Below are 17,642 nucleotides of genomic sequence, written 5' to 3'. Positions count from 1 at the left end.
GATTGCTGTGAAGAAGAGACATACAGTGCAATAAAAACCTAATGCCCCAGGAAGAATTTGTTCTAGTTTGGGAGGAGAGAAGGCTACCTTGAGGAAATGTTGCATTCCCAGAGATTTGACAGATAGGTGAACTTAAAGATAGGCAAAGAGTCATGAGAAGAGCTTTGTAGGCAAAGGGGGACGTTGTAAGTATAAGGACAACCTGTTTGTCTTGACCACAGAGTTTGGATAAGGCTGCAAAGGTAAAAGTCAGGCCATATTAACGAGTTTTCTCTGTATCCTGTAAAGAATGGGAGATCCTAAGAGATTTTTAATTATTTGAATATCCATTCATATTTATTCAACAAGGATCATTCAGTCACCTACTTTGTTCTACATGTTATTCTTAAGGTTATAAATAAATTTAGAGAATCTTCATAGAAACAACCTAGCAATGTTATTTTTAGTTTTAAAAAAACAAGAAGCTGATAAAACAATGCTTGTTTTCTAATAAAGTTAAAATGAGACCAGCCTGGATACAACATAGTGAGACCCCACCTCTACAAAAAAATTTTTTTAAATGAGCCGGATGGGGTGGTAAGCACCTGTAGTCCCAGCTACTTGGGAGGCTGAGGTAGGAGAGTCACTTGTATTTGAGAGGTCAAGGTTGCAGTGAGCCATGATCATGCCACTACACTCCAGCCTGGGCATCAGAAAGGACCCTATCTTTAAAAAAAAGAAAAAAGAAAAAAAAAAGGATGGTTCCTACTTATCTTTGTTTTATTTTTATATATTTTTTAATTTTATTTACTTACTTATTTATTTATTTTGAGATGAAGTCTTGCTCTGTCGCCCAGGCTGGAGTGCACTAGTGCAATCTCGGCTCACTGAAACCTCCGCCTCTTGGGTTCAGGCGATTTTCCTGCCTCAGCCTCCCGAGTAGCTAGGATTACAATTGCCCACCACCATGCCTGGCTAATTTTTGTATTTTTAGTAGAGACAGGGTTTCACCATATTGGTCAGGCTGGTCTAGAACTCCTGACCTCACGTGAACCACCTGCCTCAGCCTCCCTCCCAAAGTGCTGGAATTACAAGCGTGAGCCACTGCGCCCAGCCTATTTTTTTTTTTCCCCCCCAGAGAGGGTCTTGCTCTGTCACCCAGGCTTGAGTGCAGTGATGTGATCTCAGCTCACTACAGCCTCTGCCTTCCTGGCTCAAGCGATCCACCCACTTCAGCCTTCCAAGTAACCAGGACTACAGGCATGTGCCATGCCTGGCTAATTTTTGTATTTCCTACTTGTCTTTGGAAGAAGTTGTTCATTAGTTACAAAAAAGTAAAATAAAGTAGAATTTGAACTTCGTTTTGTTTACTTTCATAATCCTCACAATTCTGCTTCCTTTCCCATTGACGATTTGAATGTAAAGTTGTTCATTTGTATCATTAAAGCGCCATTAATATTTTAATTCTTTTGGGAGGTTTACTGGCTATTTTGGTTAAGCAAATCTATTTAACTTCTATGTGCTAAAAATATTTAAGAATCTAGATGCCGGTTTGGGGAGAGAAAAAGTACATTTTTGAAAATGGAAACTAGGATGTCAGGGATTAACTTGGCACCTTCTAAACTGAAGAAGGAGCCAAATTTTAGACTGTGTTTTGTTTCCAGAAATGTTGATTTCTGGATTTTGAAAAGTGAGGACAGTAGAAATATGTGGCAAATTATGGCCATGTTTGTTAGGATTCTTCCCCTCCAGGGTTTTAGCGATGTTGATAAGAAATTATAATTTTGCCTTTTCAATTGTTTTCCATTTTAGTAGATATCTTGCAATAACATCTTACAGAAAAGTCAGGAACCATGAAAGAAGGACTTACTGGTTAGTAAACTGAATATTATTGCTTTTAATTTAGTTTTTCAGTCATTTCAAAAAGATACACAACATCATTTGTAATACATTTTGAACTGCAGATATATCTCTAGCAGAATAGGATGTATTCTGTTTCCCAGGTGAATGTAAGTTGCTTGAGGTGTTTTTTTTGTTGTTGTTATTTATAGTATTTTTCCTTAATATTATTTTGTTTTAATTTTTAATCATGGTAAAATAAATGTAACATAAAATTTATAATCTTAACCATTTTCAGTAGTGTTAATTATGTTCACACTGTTGTACATTCATTCTCCAAAACCCTTTTCTTCTTGCAAAACAAACTCTATACCCATTAAACAACTCTCTGTTTCCCCATTCTACTTTATGGATTTGACATCCATAGTTACCTCATACAAGAGGAATCATACACTAATTGCCTTTTTGTGACAGGCTTATTTCGCATAGCATGATGTCCTCATTGTTTATCTATATTGTATTATGTGTCAGAATGTCCTTTTATTGGCTGGGTGTGGTGGCTCACACATGTAATCTCAGCACTTTGGGAGGCTGAGGCAGGCGGTTTGCTTGAGCCCAGGAGTTCGAGACCAGCCTTGACAACATGGTGAAACCCTGTCTTCTATAAATGTGTGTGTGTGTGTGTGAGTATGTGTGTATAGATATAGATAGATATAATTTCCACTTTTTAAAGGCTTAATAATATTCCATTGTATATACATACCACATTTTGCTTCTCCATTCATCTGCTGGAGTTGCTTCCACCTTTTGGCTATTGTGAATAATGCTGCCATGAACAGGGGTGTATTAGCATTCTCCAGAGAAACAGAACCATCGTGGTGGTGGTGGTAGTGTGTGTGTGTGTTTGTGTAGAGAGAGATTTATTTTAATGAATTGGCTTTCCTGGTTTTGGCAGCTCTTCCTTGAGTCTGCAACCTACCTCATCAGACCCTGGACTCACCAAGCCAGGGTGATGGGATGGGCTGTTGACTCAAGGAAGAGTTGCAGTTGAGTCCAAAGGCAGTCTGTTGGCTGAATTCTTTCTTGCTCAAGGGAGGTCAGTCTTTTTCTGTAAGACCTTCAACTGAATAGATGAGGCCCACCTACATTGTGGAGGGTAATCTGCTGTACTCAGAATCCACCAATTTAAATGTTAACCCCAGCCAAAAAACATATATATAGAAGCATCCAGAAGAATATTTGAACAAATATCTGGGTATTCTGGCCCAGTTGAATTGACATGTAAATGTTGAAATGGGTGTACACCCTGTTTTCAGTTCTTTGGGGTATTTACCCAGAAATGCATATTCCTATCATAAGATAATTTTATTTTTATTTTCTTGAGGAATGGCCATACTGTTTTCCGTAGTAGCTGTACCACTTTACATTCCCACCAACAGTGCACAAGGGTTTCTGTTTTTCAGATCTTCACCAATATTTATTATTTTCTGTTCTTCATACTAGCCATCCTAATGCATGTGGGATGTAATCACTAATGAATAGTGCTCTGCATCTTTTCATGTGCTTGTTTATCATCCTTGAAGAAATGTCTATTCAAGTCCTTTGCCCATTTTTGAATTGGGTTTGGGTATTTTTGTTGATGAGTTGTAGGGTTTAATTTGTTCTTTTTTTTGAGACAGAGTCTCGTTCTGTCACCTGGACTGGAGTGCTGTGGCATGATCTTGGCTCACTGCAATCTCTGTCTCCCAGGCTCAAGTGATTCTCCTGCCTCAGCCTCCTGAGTAGCTGGGACTACAGGTGCCCACCACCATGCCCGACTAATTTTTGTATTTTTCGTAGAGCCAGGGTTTTGCCATGTTGGCCAGGCTGGTCTCGAACTCCTGGCCTCAAGTGATCCGCCTGCTTTGGCCTCCCAAAGTGCTGGGATTACGGGCATGAGCCACCGCACCCAGCCTAATTTATTCTTTTTTAATGGCTGCATTATGTTTAGTCTGTAGATGCACTGTAATTTGTTCAGTATTCACTATCAAGTTTTCTTTTTTTTCTATTTTTTACCATTATAAACAGTACTACAGTAAGCATTACATATGTATTTTTTTTAAGGTATGGAATAGGTACCCAAAAATGAGTTTTTGCATCAAAAGGTAGAGATTAAAAAAAAATTGCCAGCTTACTTTTCAAAAATGTATTAGTTTAAATTTTCACTAACAGTATATGAGAGCATGCTTCTCCCCTTACATCTCCACCAGCAATAGGGCATTATAACTCTGATTTTTAGTAGTATTGTGGGTATAGAGAGATATTTTTACTTTAACTAATAATTCTCTCACACTTAGTGAGTTTATAAATCTGTTTTATCTTTGTTGACCATTTGGACTTGGTTTTCTGTAAATTGCACTGTATTTTGTTTTGCCTGTCTTTTCTTCTTATTTAACTTTTTATTTTATAAAATAATTTTTATAGATATTTTATATTATAATATCTATAAATATATTATAGATATTTTATAAAATAATTTTTATAGATATTAAACTTTTACTGTCAAACACATTGCAAAATATCATAACTGTATAATTCATCTTGATTTTTATGATATCTTTATATAAAAAATATAAATATATATCAAATATGCCCTTCTTTTTCTTAGTAGTATGTGGATTTCTTTCTCTGTTAAAAAGGCCCCTTAGCCAGGCGTAGTGGCACACATCTGTCCCAGCTGTTTGGGATTCTGTGGTGGGAGCATTACTTGAACCTGGGAGGTTGAGGCTGCAGTGAGCCATGATCATGCCACTACAGTCCAGCCTGGTCAACAGAGCAAGACCCCGTCTCAAAAAAAAAAAGAAGGTCCTTTCCCACAATGTGTTGTGTGAGATAGGTGTCTATGAGATAGCTGATCTTTTATTATATAAACTAAGGTTTGGCAAACTTTCTTCAAGGGCCAGATAGTAGATATTTTCAGCTTTGTAGACAAGATGGTCTCTGTTGAAACTGTGTGATTCTGTAACATGAAAATATTTATAGACAATTTGCAAATGATAGGCTTCGCTTTGTCCCAGTAAAACTTTATTTGCAAAAATAGGCAGAGGCCACAATTTGGCCAGTGGGCCATAGTTTACTGACTTCTTACTGTCCTTTTCCCACTGGATGAATATGCCACCCCTGGTTTATAGTAAAGTAGTTTGACTTACTGGAATCTAATTCTGGATTCTTTATTCATTCCATCAGTATATGTATTTTCTTATGCCAGTAGTATTTTTATTTAATTTTAGCGTTCTGATATCTGTTGGAGCAATTCATTTGTCTCCTTTTTTCATACTTTTCATGGTTATTCTCAGTCATTAATTTTCCATGACTTTTAAAATCACTTATTCAGTTCCCCATAGTGTTCTGTCTGATTAGAGATGGAAATACATTAAATTTCGATTTAAATTTTGATATAATTCACTTTCTTATGATATTAAGTCTTCCCAGACAAGAACATGATATTTCTTTTTATTCAGATTTTGTTTTATGTTCTGCATAGATTTTAAGGTTTTCTTCAAATAGACCATTTTTCTTTTTATTTCCAGGTGTTTTGTAGATTTTGTTTTTCTTTATTTTGTTTCCATTTCTAGTTATTTATGGCATTGGAAAAACAAAAATCTCATCCTATTGTGTTTTTACAAACTTTTTTTTTCTTGCTTTATTGCATTGCTATTATAGTATTGCATTACCAAGACTGTGCTGAATAATGATGGTTCTAGTAGACTTTTCTGTGTTTGTTTTCTGGTATTAATTGATACAGTTTAAGTGTTTCATCAGTTAGAATTATAGCCTAGTCTTTATCAGATCTAAGTGATTTCCTTCTAGCGTTTCTAATTAGAAATGATACTAAGTTATTTGCTAGTTTGATGAAGTTGTTGGGTTCCCCCCCTCCACTTTTTTTTATGCTTTTAAATTTGGTACCTCTGTGTTTTCATTCCATAACGTTGACCTTCCCTTTTCCTAAAGCTCATTATCAGGTTATTAAAAAATACTACCCATTTTACTCATCAAGACCCTTTATTCTTTTACCCCTATTTCAAAGATACTGATTTAGCATTTGTATTTCATATCCCAGATATTTTCTCAGTATCAAAGGTATCAATACCTGGCAGGGCTCTTGGTCAAAGTCTCTTTGTTCCCTGGTCTTCTCTCTATCTGCCTCAGGAATAGAAAGGATTCAGCCTTTTATTCAGCTTTTTCTGTTCGTATGCCTGCTAGTTCCTCCCAGAGAGGAAAACACTGTAGAGGTTCTAGCTTTCTCCATGTACACCCTTCCCCAACCCCAGGAGCTGCTTAGCTCAGGAGAGCTGGTGTGTTAATAGGAGATGGAATTTAGAGGAAAGGGGAGAGAGGGATGGGTTAGCTCCCAGAATCCCATCCAAGTATAGTTGTTAATATGTTCTTTTTCATTTAGAGATATATGTTACAGTAATATTTGGGGTAAGCTGTCTTTAATACTTAATTCACACCCTAGTTATGGCAGTAGCATGCTAGGATACATGTTGAGAATCTGTATGATTTGTTCACTTGAACCCTGGGAAGTGGAGGTGGAGATTGTTGTGAGCCAAGATCATGCCACTGCACTCCAGCCTGGGCTACAGAGCAAGACTCCGTCTCTAAAAAATAAAAGTAAATAAAAGTTTTAAAAATATGATTTGTATCTCATATGTAAAGACAAGAAAGTATAGAATGGATGCTTAGTGCTTAAAAGGACTTCACTTCTGATTCAAGTAAATATAACAGTTATAAGATAAATACTGGTATGTTAAAGACAGATCACTCAGGCATCTTTTTGTAATGATAGTAATCTAAGGTCAATCTATGAAGTTAATTTCATTTCTTCCCAGAATACTTTAAATATTGATTAAATACCCAAGAAGAAGTCTTCTTTAGTAAATGTAGAGAAGCTAAGGCTCTGTACTGTGCTTATGTCTTTATGCTCCTCACAATGCCTCTCACAAAATAGGGACTGCATAAATATATAAACTATATGAACAAACTAAGGAAATCCTAACCAACTATATAAGCAGTGATTATTTGGGGCTCATAATATGATGTACTATAATGTTCATATCATACATACTTTTTGTGGAATTCGGGACTGGATTTTCAATTAGGCAATAATTGTTATTTTCTACTATTGCTCTAAAGTTGTACAACAAAGTATTATGGGATGTAGAGTAATTTTTAAAATCTGTATTATAGCACTTTATATCTAGTAAAATACCTTTATGCTACCTTGTTTGACTTTCATAACACTTCTGTGGGGTAGACAAGGCAAGTATTATTTTTTAAGTTTGAGGTCAATGACCAGACAAAGGACAGCCAGCCGGTAAGCAATGGAACAAGGACTAAAGTACAAATCTGCCTCAAAATAGTATATACTGCGTGTGCATATTATAAAGAAATATCTTTTTTGCAAGAAGATGAATATGTTTATTGAGGTTTTAGCAGTTGCATATGAGATCTTTCATGGGCATAGTTTGGTTCAGTTAATGAAGATTTCATTGGAGCATTGTGTGATTTGAATTTTAAAGGATTAAAGAAATACAGCCCAACTTTCTTTCCTTTTATTGGGTTTAGTTTTGCTTTTATTTAAAATTTTCTTTTTATGTAATGTATTTCATTGTTAACTTTCAAGTTATATTTTAAAATTAGTTGGAATCTTAATTATTTAAAAAATTAAATTTGCCTGATTTACCAAAGTAGAACAGTAGGGCTATTTCAGGTACAGTGGATGTGGAGTGGAACATAAAGATATGTTAATAATTTGAGAATTCTTCAAACCAGAGGCTCAAGAATTAGTTTTCTTAGATTTGTGGGTCTAAAAATTAATATATGTTTATATGTGTGTATAGAGGTACATGCATGTACATGTATGTGCATGCATACACATTAACATATTTATTGAGTTCATGCTTTGGGCAAGCACAGTTCTATGTGCTAGTGATACTCATTAGTGAAATAAGCACTGTGTTTGCTTTCATGGGGCATATAATAATAGACTAAGCAAACCAGACATACACAGAGTAAAACAACTCATACAAAAAATGTCTCCACTGTGTTTAATTTTTCATTCCAAGACTGTAGTTTATTCACTTGAGGGAAATAGGCTTACTACCTGAAACTCAGGAAAGCACCTTTAGTTACAAATTTAAGTTAACTATTTCACAAAAGATATAGGAATGGCTAATAAGCACATGAAAAGATACACAATATTGTTACTCATCAGGAAAATGAAAATAACAGTGAGATACTACTTCACATTCCCTAGATTGGATAAATTAAAAAGGTTGACAGTACTAAAAAGATTAACAAAGTAGTAAAAAGGCTGTGGAGCAAATATAACTCTCATACATTATTAGTAGGAGTGTAAAATGGTACAAATCACTTTAGACAAGAGTTTACCAGTTTCTTTCAAAATTCAACATATGCTTACTTTCTGATCCAACAGTTCTAACAGCTCCACTCAAGAAAAATGAAAATATATGTCCGAGAAAACATTGTACAGAAGTGTTCATAGCAGAATTATTCATAATATCCATCATAATAGCTCAGATATCTGTCAACAGGTAAATGAATAAACAATTGCATTATATTCCTAAAACAGCATACTATTCAGGATTAAAAGGAATAATACATGCAATAATATGGATAAATGTCACAGAACATTACATTGAGTAAAAAGAGCCAATACAAAGAGAACATACTCTATGATTCTGTTTTTAAGAAGTTCTAGAACAGACAAAACTAATATGTAGTGACAAAAAAATGATTCTTCTGAGGCCAAGGTCTGGGCCAGGTCAGGAGGGTGGAGTAGAGATGGACCCAACCAGTAAGGGACAAGAAGGAACTTTAGGGCATGATGGAAATGCCCAATATCTTGTTGAAGGGGTCCTCTTGAAACTGTAACACTGTTACAGTTTGAACTGTATACTTAAAATGTATTCCTTTTATTGTATTAATTTATTCTTCAATTAAGCTATTTTTTTTTTTTGGCATTTGTAATATTTAATAGAGTGAAGACAGAGCTCCCATACAAAGGGAGGGGGACCCAAAGGAGGTAGCCGTTGCCGGCTTGAATGCCTGGGTTTATATCCCGATCATTGTCCTTCCTGCTGTGCTCTCAGGCGATAGATGATTGGCTATTTTTTTACCTCCTGTTTTTGTCTAATTAGCATTTTAGTGAGCTCTCTTTACTACCTGATTGGTCGGGTGTGAGCTAAGTTGCAAGCCCAGTGTTTAAAGGTGGATGTGGTCACCTTCCCAGCTAGGCTTTGGGATTCTTAGTCGGCCTAGGAAATCCAGCTAGTCCTGTCTCTCAGTCCCCCCACTCAACAGGAAAACCCAAGTGCTGTTGGGGAGGTTGGCTGACGACCACTCTAACTACTTCCTGCGGAATTGGGGCATAGTAGGGGTTGTGCAGTTGAGATTTCCTCGGGAGGGGTGCGTTCGATATCATTACAATTGGAGCATGGGCTAGTAGGCCGGTCCAGGGGTCCACGGTAGATCTTAGTCATGGACTTCATCTGGGGTTCCATTTGAAGAACGATTTGTAGCTTTACAACTTTGATTCTGGAAGAGACAAACTTAACAAGGAGGTTAAAGATACAGGGTCCAAAGAGGAGTATCAATATTAGAGCTGCTAGAGATCCTAAGAAGGGGAGAATCCAGGGCATCCATTGGCTGAGGAGGCCCCAGGGTCTGGTGTTTTTGAAGCTCCTCTGTTCTACGTTGTATTCAATCTCGAATTTCTTCAACTTTCTCTGTGACAATTCGGGATTGATTAACATAATAACAACATTCTTCCCCTAAAAATAAACAGCTTCCCCCTCTTTCAGAGGTTAGCAAGTCTAAAGCTCTTCAATTTTGAAGGACTACTGATGCTAGGAAGTTAAGTTGATCTTGCAAGGTGACCAGGGAGTCGGCGACCCATTCCATGTCACCATTGAGTTCTTGAGATAGTTTGTAGTAGAACTGAGTAGAGGTTGTGGTACCGCCAATGCCAGAACCTAGTCCACCTAGCACTCCTGCTCCGATAACAAAAGGAAGAATGAGTACTCTTTTGTTGTGGGGCTTAGGTACAACATAATTGTATAAATCTTGTTCAGTGTAAATGGTCATGGGAGCACTAAGAATGAGAGGAAGCACATAGATTCTGAAGAGCCATTCAAACAACGATAGGCTAAGGTACCACAGACAAAAAATATTCCTGAGGGTAGGCAGACTATTCGTGTGGGAGGAGTTACCCACCTGATGCATTGGGAGTTGGTTGTGTCTACAGTATTGCTAAATTTTACACAGGTGAGGTTTGAGGTATGGGTTATTTCCAGATTGGAAACAAGAGGTCCTACTAAAACGGAAGTGGTGTTTATTTCTGTGCTGAAGTTGTTCCATTGTTCAGGTACAGGGATTGAAATGCATGGCCTGAAGTACAGGGGGAGGCACATCCAACAGTTAGTAGGGTTTTGGGCCGAGACCTCATGGAGCCCAGTGAGGGTGGTATTAAATAGGCTTACCAGGCAAGTATGGGTATGGAGGGTTTCATGTAGTTTTAAGAGATCTAGTCCTTTGTAGGGGCTAGGGGTGCTATGTACCCGGGTCAGTTGGGAGATTACTTCCTTTACATGTTTTTCTCTTGCCTGATCTTGAACTCCACCCACCTCAGACATACCAGTATGGGTGAAGTAAGTCCGACAGACAGTGGCTCCAAGTCTTCCAGGACAACTAGGATTAATCATTTTCCCTGTCCGATAATGAGTATTTGCATGCACGCAAAGAGTGGCAGAGTTATAGCAGTTGTGGGGCATATGGGTGTGGGCAGTGAAGGTGGAGTTTCCCTTAGGTAAACTCCTATATGATGGGGCATCAATATTTCTGGGAAGCCACATTCTTCATAGAAACTCTTGGTAAGGGGAGCTGCTGGTTGTACAGCAGCATGGAGGGGGTGCAGTGAGAGTGAAAGGGGGTAAGAGAGCAGTAAAGAGAAAAATATGATAAGGGACGGCCATGGGGATTTACGATTTTAGTTACTTTCCTCACGGTTGTCTGACAGCCACAAGTCTCCTTTAGCAGTGAGTATGCCGTTCACATTATGAGATGTCTACACAGATCTCTTCCTTGTATTATTTTAACTGCTTCAGATACTAAGACTGCTACTGCCACCACTACCCATAAACAATGAGGCCAACCCTTTGCCACTACATCAATTTCCTTACTCAGGTATGCCATGGGTTGCAAGCTCATCGACCTGTGTAAGGACTCCTAGAGCTATTTCTGTTTTTTTCTGTGACATGTAAAGAAAAGTCTTGCCCCGTTGGCAAGCTAAACACTGGGGCTTGGGTTAGGGCCTTCTTTAGGGCCTGGAAAGCCGCTTCTGCTTCAGGTGTCCATCTTACTAAATGGGTATTGGCTTTCTGAGTTTCCTTAATTAGTGTATATAATGGTCTGGCTATTTCGCCGTACCTGGGAATCCATATTTGGCAGAAACCTGTTATGTCAAGGAATCCTCTTAGTTGCTTTAGGGTTTTGGGATGAGGATAAGCCAGAATAGGCACTGAGGGCCCTGGTGCCTTTGGATAATTTTAGCCCTAAGTATTTAACCTGCTGTGAGCAGAGCTGAGCCTTTGGTTTGGAAACCTTGTAGCCACAGGTAGCGAGGAAATTTAAGAGCACTTGGGTGACTTGATGGCACAAGGTTTCTGAACTGGCGGCTAAAAGTAAAAATCATCCACATACCAAAGGACAAGAGTGCCCAGGTATGAGAACTGGCTCAAGTCTTGGGCTAATGCCTGGCCAAATAGATGGGGGCTATCCCTGAACCCTTGGGGTGAAACAGTCCAGGTGAGTTGAGACATTGGGTTTGAAGGATCTTCAAAGGCAAATAAGAATTGAGAGTCAGGATGTACAGGGATGCAGAAAAAGGCATCCTTAAGGTCCAGGTCTGTAAACCACTCTGCTTCCTCTGGTATTTGGGAAAGCAGAATATAAGGGTTAGGTACAGCTAGGTATAGAGGGACAATGACCTCATTGATAATCCTGAGATCTTGCACTAACCTCCACTGTCCATTGGGTTTCTGTACTCCTAAAGTTGGATTATTGTAGGGGCTATTGCATGCTTTTACTAGGCCTTGGGCTTTTAGGTCCTTAATCTTTCGGAGTCCTTGTTGAGCCTCGGGTCTAAGGGGGTACTGCCTTTGGTGGGGAAAGGAGGCAGAATCCTTTAGTTCAACTTGAACAGGGCGGGCATTCTTTGCTCGTCCATATTGTCCTTCTGTTGCCCAGTCTTCAAGATTAATTCCTTCCTCAAGCAGGGGACAACAAACGGGTGTTCTCCTATGTTCAGGTGTATAATGGTCCCTGCTTTTGCTAGAATGTCTCTCCCTAACAAGGGAGTTGGGCTTTCAGGCATAATTAGAAAAGCATGTGAAAAGAGTAAAGTTCCCCAGTCACAACTTAGTGGCTGGGAGAAGTATCTAGTGACTCGCTGTCCTAGGACCCCTTGGATAGTGACAGATCTGGAGGACCGTTGTCTGGGACAGGAAAATAAGACTGAGAAGGCCACACCACTGTCCAGGAGACAGTTAGCCTCCTGGCCGTCAATGGTCAAGCATACCCAGGGCTCTGTGAGGGTGATGGTATGGGCTGGTGCTTGCCCCGGGCACTCTCAGTCCTGCTGCTGGATCATCTGGTTAGTGGCTTCTGACTCAGAGGACCTACGTCCCCTGGGGCAGTGGGCCTTACAGTGATTCCCTTGACACGAGGTGCATGGACGAGGGGGCGGCTTATTTCTATTTGGACAATCTTTTTTAAAGTGTCCTTGTAGACCGCACTGGAAGCAAGCCCTATTAGGCATTCTATTTGCCCAGCTTTTCCCTTTTCCAGAGCCTCCAAAGTCCGCTTGCCTGAGGGCCGTGACTAAAGCGGTGGCCTTTTTTTAATCCCATTTGTCCCATTCTGCCTGCTCCTCCTGATCTCTATTATAAAAAACCGAGGTTGCCAAGTTCAATAGGGTTTCTAAGTTTTGTTCCGGGCCTAAGGCAGACTTTTGAAGTTTTTTCCTAATGTCTGTAGCTGACTGAGTGATAAACTTATCCTTTAAGATTAGTTGGCCTTCAATAGAGTCAGGTGACAGAGGAGAGGTATGCTTCCTCAGTGCCTCTGTTAGTCACTCCAGAAAGGCAGTAGGATTTTCTTCCTTTCCCTGTGTTATAGTGGACATCATTGAATAATTCATAGGCTTCTTCCTAGTTTTCCTTAGTCCTTCTAGCACGCAAGTTAGCAAATGTCTGCGGCACCAATCTCCATGTTCTGATTGTCCCAGTGAGGGTCTACACTGGGAACTGCCTGCTGGCCTGTGGGGAATCGTTCTCTTTCCTCTGTTGTCGTCCTATCATTGACCTGACTGAGATACCAGAGATCACCAAACTCTCGGGCTGCAGTTACGGCGGCACTTCTGTCATTTGGGGTTAGTGTCTGATTTAGCAGTAACATTATATCTCTCCATATCAGATCAAAGGATTGTCCTAAACCTTGTAAAACATCAGTATAGCCATTAGGGTTATCTGAGAATTTACCTAGGTCTATTTTAATTTGCTTTAAGTCTGAGAGAGAAAAAGGTACGTGCACTCTGGCTGGGCCGAATTCTTCTCCTCCCACCGCTTGGAGGGGGCATAATCGGAGAATATTGGCATTCTTTGGTTAGTTGTTTACCCCTTTGTCTATCTCCTTTTGGACCGTTTGGGTTGAAGGGGGGTCCTTATTATTTGGGGAAGGAGTCTGGGGGATGCTGGGGTAGGGAGGTAGACTCTGAGGGCTTCCTGTAGGGCATAAATCACACTTTTTACATAATTGCGAGTTGTCTCTTAATGAAAAGAAAGTTTGTACATATGACACTTCACACCATTTGCCTTCTTTTCTACAAAAGAGGTCTAGCTGTAAGATGGTGTTATAATTTATGCTTCCCTCAGGAGGCCAGGTTTCTCCCCCTTAAAGAGTATATCGTTGCCAGGCGGTACTGCAGAAGAATATGTCTTTTTTTTCTTAGCATCTGAGAGTCAAATTGGTCCCAATTCTCCAGAATACATCTTAGGGGTGTTTTTGCCTTGAGGGGAACGTTTCCTATCTGAAAAAAGAACATAGGGATGCCAGCACCCCTAGTCATTTTCCGATGAGCATTAGTCCTAGAGCGTCCTCTATGGTCCTAATGCTTATTCCTTTCCAGGGTATGTAACCACGCATGGACCTCTGCTTATCGGATTAGTTATGCTCACCGATGTAGCAGCCCTCACACCTTTTCCCGCCTTTCTTGATCACAAAGAAAGGGGTCCGGGCTGCTGGATTCTAGTGGTCCTTTACCAGCGTGCCCAACATTGCCTTTGTGCTCAGGGGTGAGTCCTAGAGCTAGGCTGAGTTCCTGAGTATTTCATAACAACCCAGCTGCTCCATCAAGATGCATTCCCATAAACAACAGTTCTTAGGCAAATTCGTTTCAGAGAGGGTATAAGTAAGCTTTTGAGTCAGGATTGAGATAGTCTTTTTGATTCGGTAAGTATGTTAAGGCTTGGCTGAGTGCAAACAGCTCTGACATTTGAGGAGACCAATTATTAGGCAATTTTTCTAACTCTGCTTCGACAAGAGTCTCCCTATCAATTACTGAATACCCATTATGGTTTTTTCCTCAGTCATTTGGGAGGAACCATCTATCATCCTGTCCTGAAGGGAGTTCCTCCTAGGTCTGGTCGGACCTTTGTATGGTAATTAAGATTTAAATCCCCTGTAAGGAAATCTGCAGGGTTAAGGGAATTATCAGTGGTTAGTGTTAAATTACCTTTTTCTGACAGAATAGCCCCATACTTTAATATTTTTGAGTTAATAAGCTACCTTTTTGCTTTTTTGACTTAGAATAATTCTGAACCGGTGAGGTGTGCTCACAATGAGGTTTCCTCTAAAAGTTACTTTTCTACTTTTTTCTGTTAGCAAAGCAGTTGCCGCTACAGATTGAATGCATTTGGGCCATCCGCAGGTCACTGGATGTTAAGGATTTTTGATAGGAAGGCTATGGGTTGTCAGTGGTCTTAGTGTTTTCAGGCTACGCCCTTGTTTACACTGACAACAAGGTAGTATTGGAGTGTTATAGGGTCGCGGAGAAGACCTTCAATTATCAATTATAGGTTTTACATTTACCCTGGCTTTTAAAGGAATAGGGCACACTGTTTTTTTACTATTTCTATCTTTGTCTTTTTTTCTCTGACTCCCTGTTTGTCTCTCTGCCTCTTTTCTCCTCTTTGTCTCTCTCCCTCTCCTCTCTGTCTCTCTCCCTGTCCTCCCTGTCTCTGTCTCTCTCCTCTCTGTCTCTCTCCTCTCTGTCTCTCTCTCTGTCTGTCTCTGTCTGTCTCTCACTGTCTCTTTCTCTCTGTCTCTCTCTGTTTCCTCTCTTAGCCATTTACAAACTTGGGGCCCTGGCAAGGGTGGTGGGGAACAGGTCCCACATAACTGCCCATGTCTAGAGCTGTATACCTAAATCAGGAGGGACACCAGGGACAAGACTCCCTGGGTTTATAGCCTAGATGCCTAAGGGCGCAGCATAGAGCTTCCTTAGATCCCTTTGGAGATACAACTTGCTAGAGGAAATGAAAGTCTCAACCATTAGTACCTAGGAGGCAAGGATCAGAGGAAGTAGATTCAGAGGTAAGGAGAATTTTGGGGCTACACTTTCAAGAAAGTCGTGGTTGGGACCCAGGAGGTGTGGGTCAGAAGGGAAGGTAGGAGCGCACGCATGGGCGACTGTTGAGTAGAGACTTCTGGCTGCGACATGATCTCAACCAGCTAATGCCGGGAGTTCGGGATGATAGCTTTCTGCCTCTAGTCAGCCCTTGGCTTCCCCAGGAAAATTGAAAGTGGAAGCTGGCTCCAGGCAGACCAAGGTTCCCAACCCAGAAGGGTTGAGGGTTGTTAGAAAGCCCTTCCCCAGATAGCCTCATACCTGAGTCTAAAGTCTGGCGGCCATGCTAATCGTTTTTAACCGGCCGACTGGTGCCCAGTATTTTCCTCCAATTCTAAGGGATAGGACAGAGTAGCAAGCAAAAGTGGTCCAATATTACCGCTTTGGAGATCCCTTCATGGTTGCGGGTTCAGGTCCCTTTGTGGTCGCCAAATTGTTACCAGGGGGTCCTTGCTCCCAGAACTCCCAAGATGGTGGCGGGCTGCTTCTAAGATGATGGCAAGCCTCGTGTTCTCTGACCTGGGGTTCTTGGCCTCATGGATTCCAATAAATGGAATCTTGGGCCACGCGGTGAGTGTTATAGCTCTATTAGAAGCCACGGGTCACAGAAGAGAACCGTGGAACCCAGTGACTAGTGTTCAGCTCAATTAGGATGAACCCGGGCACTTAGCCGCGCAGGAACAATGGCAAGTCTTTAGCCCAGTCGGGATCGGCAATGGGCGTCTCACTGGATCAGGAGCACAACGGACACCCTGCTGGATCCAGAGGGATGGAAGTCAGTGGCAGGCCTGCGATGGCGGCAAACAGCAGTGGCGGATGGAGAGTGAAAGCTCAGCTCGAGCCGTAACAAACACGGACCAGAAGAGTGTAGTTGCAAGATTTAATAGAGTGAAAACAGAGCTCCCATACAAAGGGAGGGGACCCAAAGAGGGTAGCCCAATAAAGCTATTTTCTAATAACCAAATAGTTTATGGACTGGTGAAACTCCTGAAAGTTTTTTGTGGGATAATTGCACCCAAGCTGTAAAATAATCAGTTTAAGTCCTTCCTTCTTGTTAGATTAGGTTCTTACGATATGCTTAGGTTCTGAGTTGTTTTATTTCCCTGTTTGTTTTACCTTAAGCTTTTTTACAATTCATTGCTGCCTGGTTTGAGTTGGTTCCTTATTCCTTCTCCTTCATGTTGAATTACAACTAGTAATTGCTTGCCTAATTTTACCTGATAAGATTTTATATCCTGTTCTGTATTCTGTATTTCAGTCATAAGTTTGTGCTCATAGCTTGACAATAACCAGAACAGTGCAAGAACAGTTACAGTATTATGTGTAGTTATCAAACAAGGCTGTCTTAATTTTCTTACATTCCTAAATACTAAATTATTTTCTATGGTATTGATCTACAGTCTTAAGCACCTTCAGAGCTTCAAGGTGCTGATCATTTCTTGAAGTGCAGTTTTTCTGCATGTAGTTTTTGGTTGACATTTTTTCTTTATAGAGACAGGGTCTCCACTGCAAGAGTGCAGTGGCACAGTCATAGCTCACTGCAGCCTCCAACTCCTGTGCTCAAGCGATCTTTCCACCTTAGCCGCCTGAGTAGCTGGGACTACAGGTCCACACCACCACATTCAGCCAATCTTTTTATTCTTTGTAGAGACAGAGCCTCTTTCTGCTGCCCAGGCTGGTCTTCAACTCCTTGCCTCAAGTGATCCTCCCACCTTGGCCACCCAAAATACTGAGATTACAGGTGTCCACCAGCATTCCAGGTCCCAGACATTCTACTTCTTTCAGTGCTTTGATTATGTCATCTGATTGCCTATTGACAACATCATTTCTGATGAGAAATTTGTTATTAATCTGAAGATGTTTTGTACATAAGTCCCTTGCCTGTTTTGAGAGTCTCTCTTTATATTTCAGTCATTTGATCATGATGTACCTAGGTGTGGATCGCTTTGATTTTGTTCTTTTTAGTTTGTTTATCTTCTTGGTCGTGTAGATTAATTTTTGGGGTCAAGTTCGGGAAGTTTAGGGCCATTATTTTTTCAGATACTCTGACCCTTTTTCTGCATCATCTTCTGGGCCT

At 40.4% G+C, this 17,642-nt stretch overlaps 1 protein-coding gene and 1 pseudogene across 7 annotated transcripts in view; one reads left to right on the top strand and one right to left on the bottom strand.

Moving 5' to 3' along the window:
- Positions 1–17,642, top strand: part of ATG5 (autophagy related 5) — a 162,876-nt gene that overhangs the window by 83,131 nt on the left and 62,103 nt on the right. The window lies entirely within an intron of this gene.
- Positions 8,662–10,853, bottom strand: LOC117980658 (syncytin-1-like; annotated as a pseudogene).

The sequence above is a fragment of the Pan paniscus genome, chromosome 5 (genome assembly GCF_029289425.2).
Source record: "Pan paniscus chromosome 5, NHGRI_mPanPan1-v2.0_pri, whole genome shotgun sequence".
NCBI lineage: Eukaryota > Metazoa > Chordata > Mammalia > Primates > Hominidae > Pan > Pan paniscus.
The sequence above is the reverse complement of the archived record's forward strand: the minus strand, read 5'-3'. Positions and strand labels throughout refer to the sequence as shown.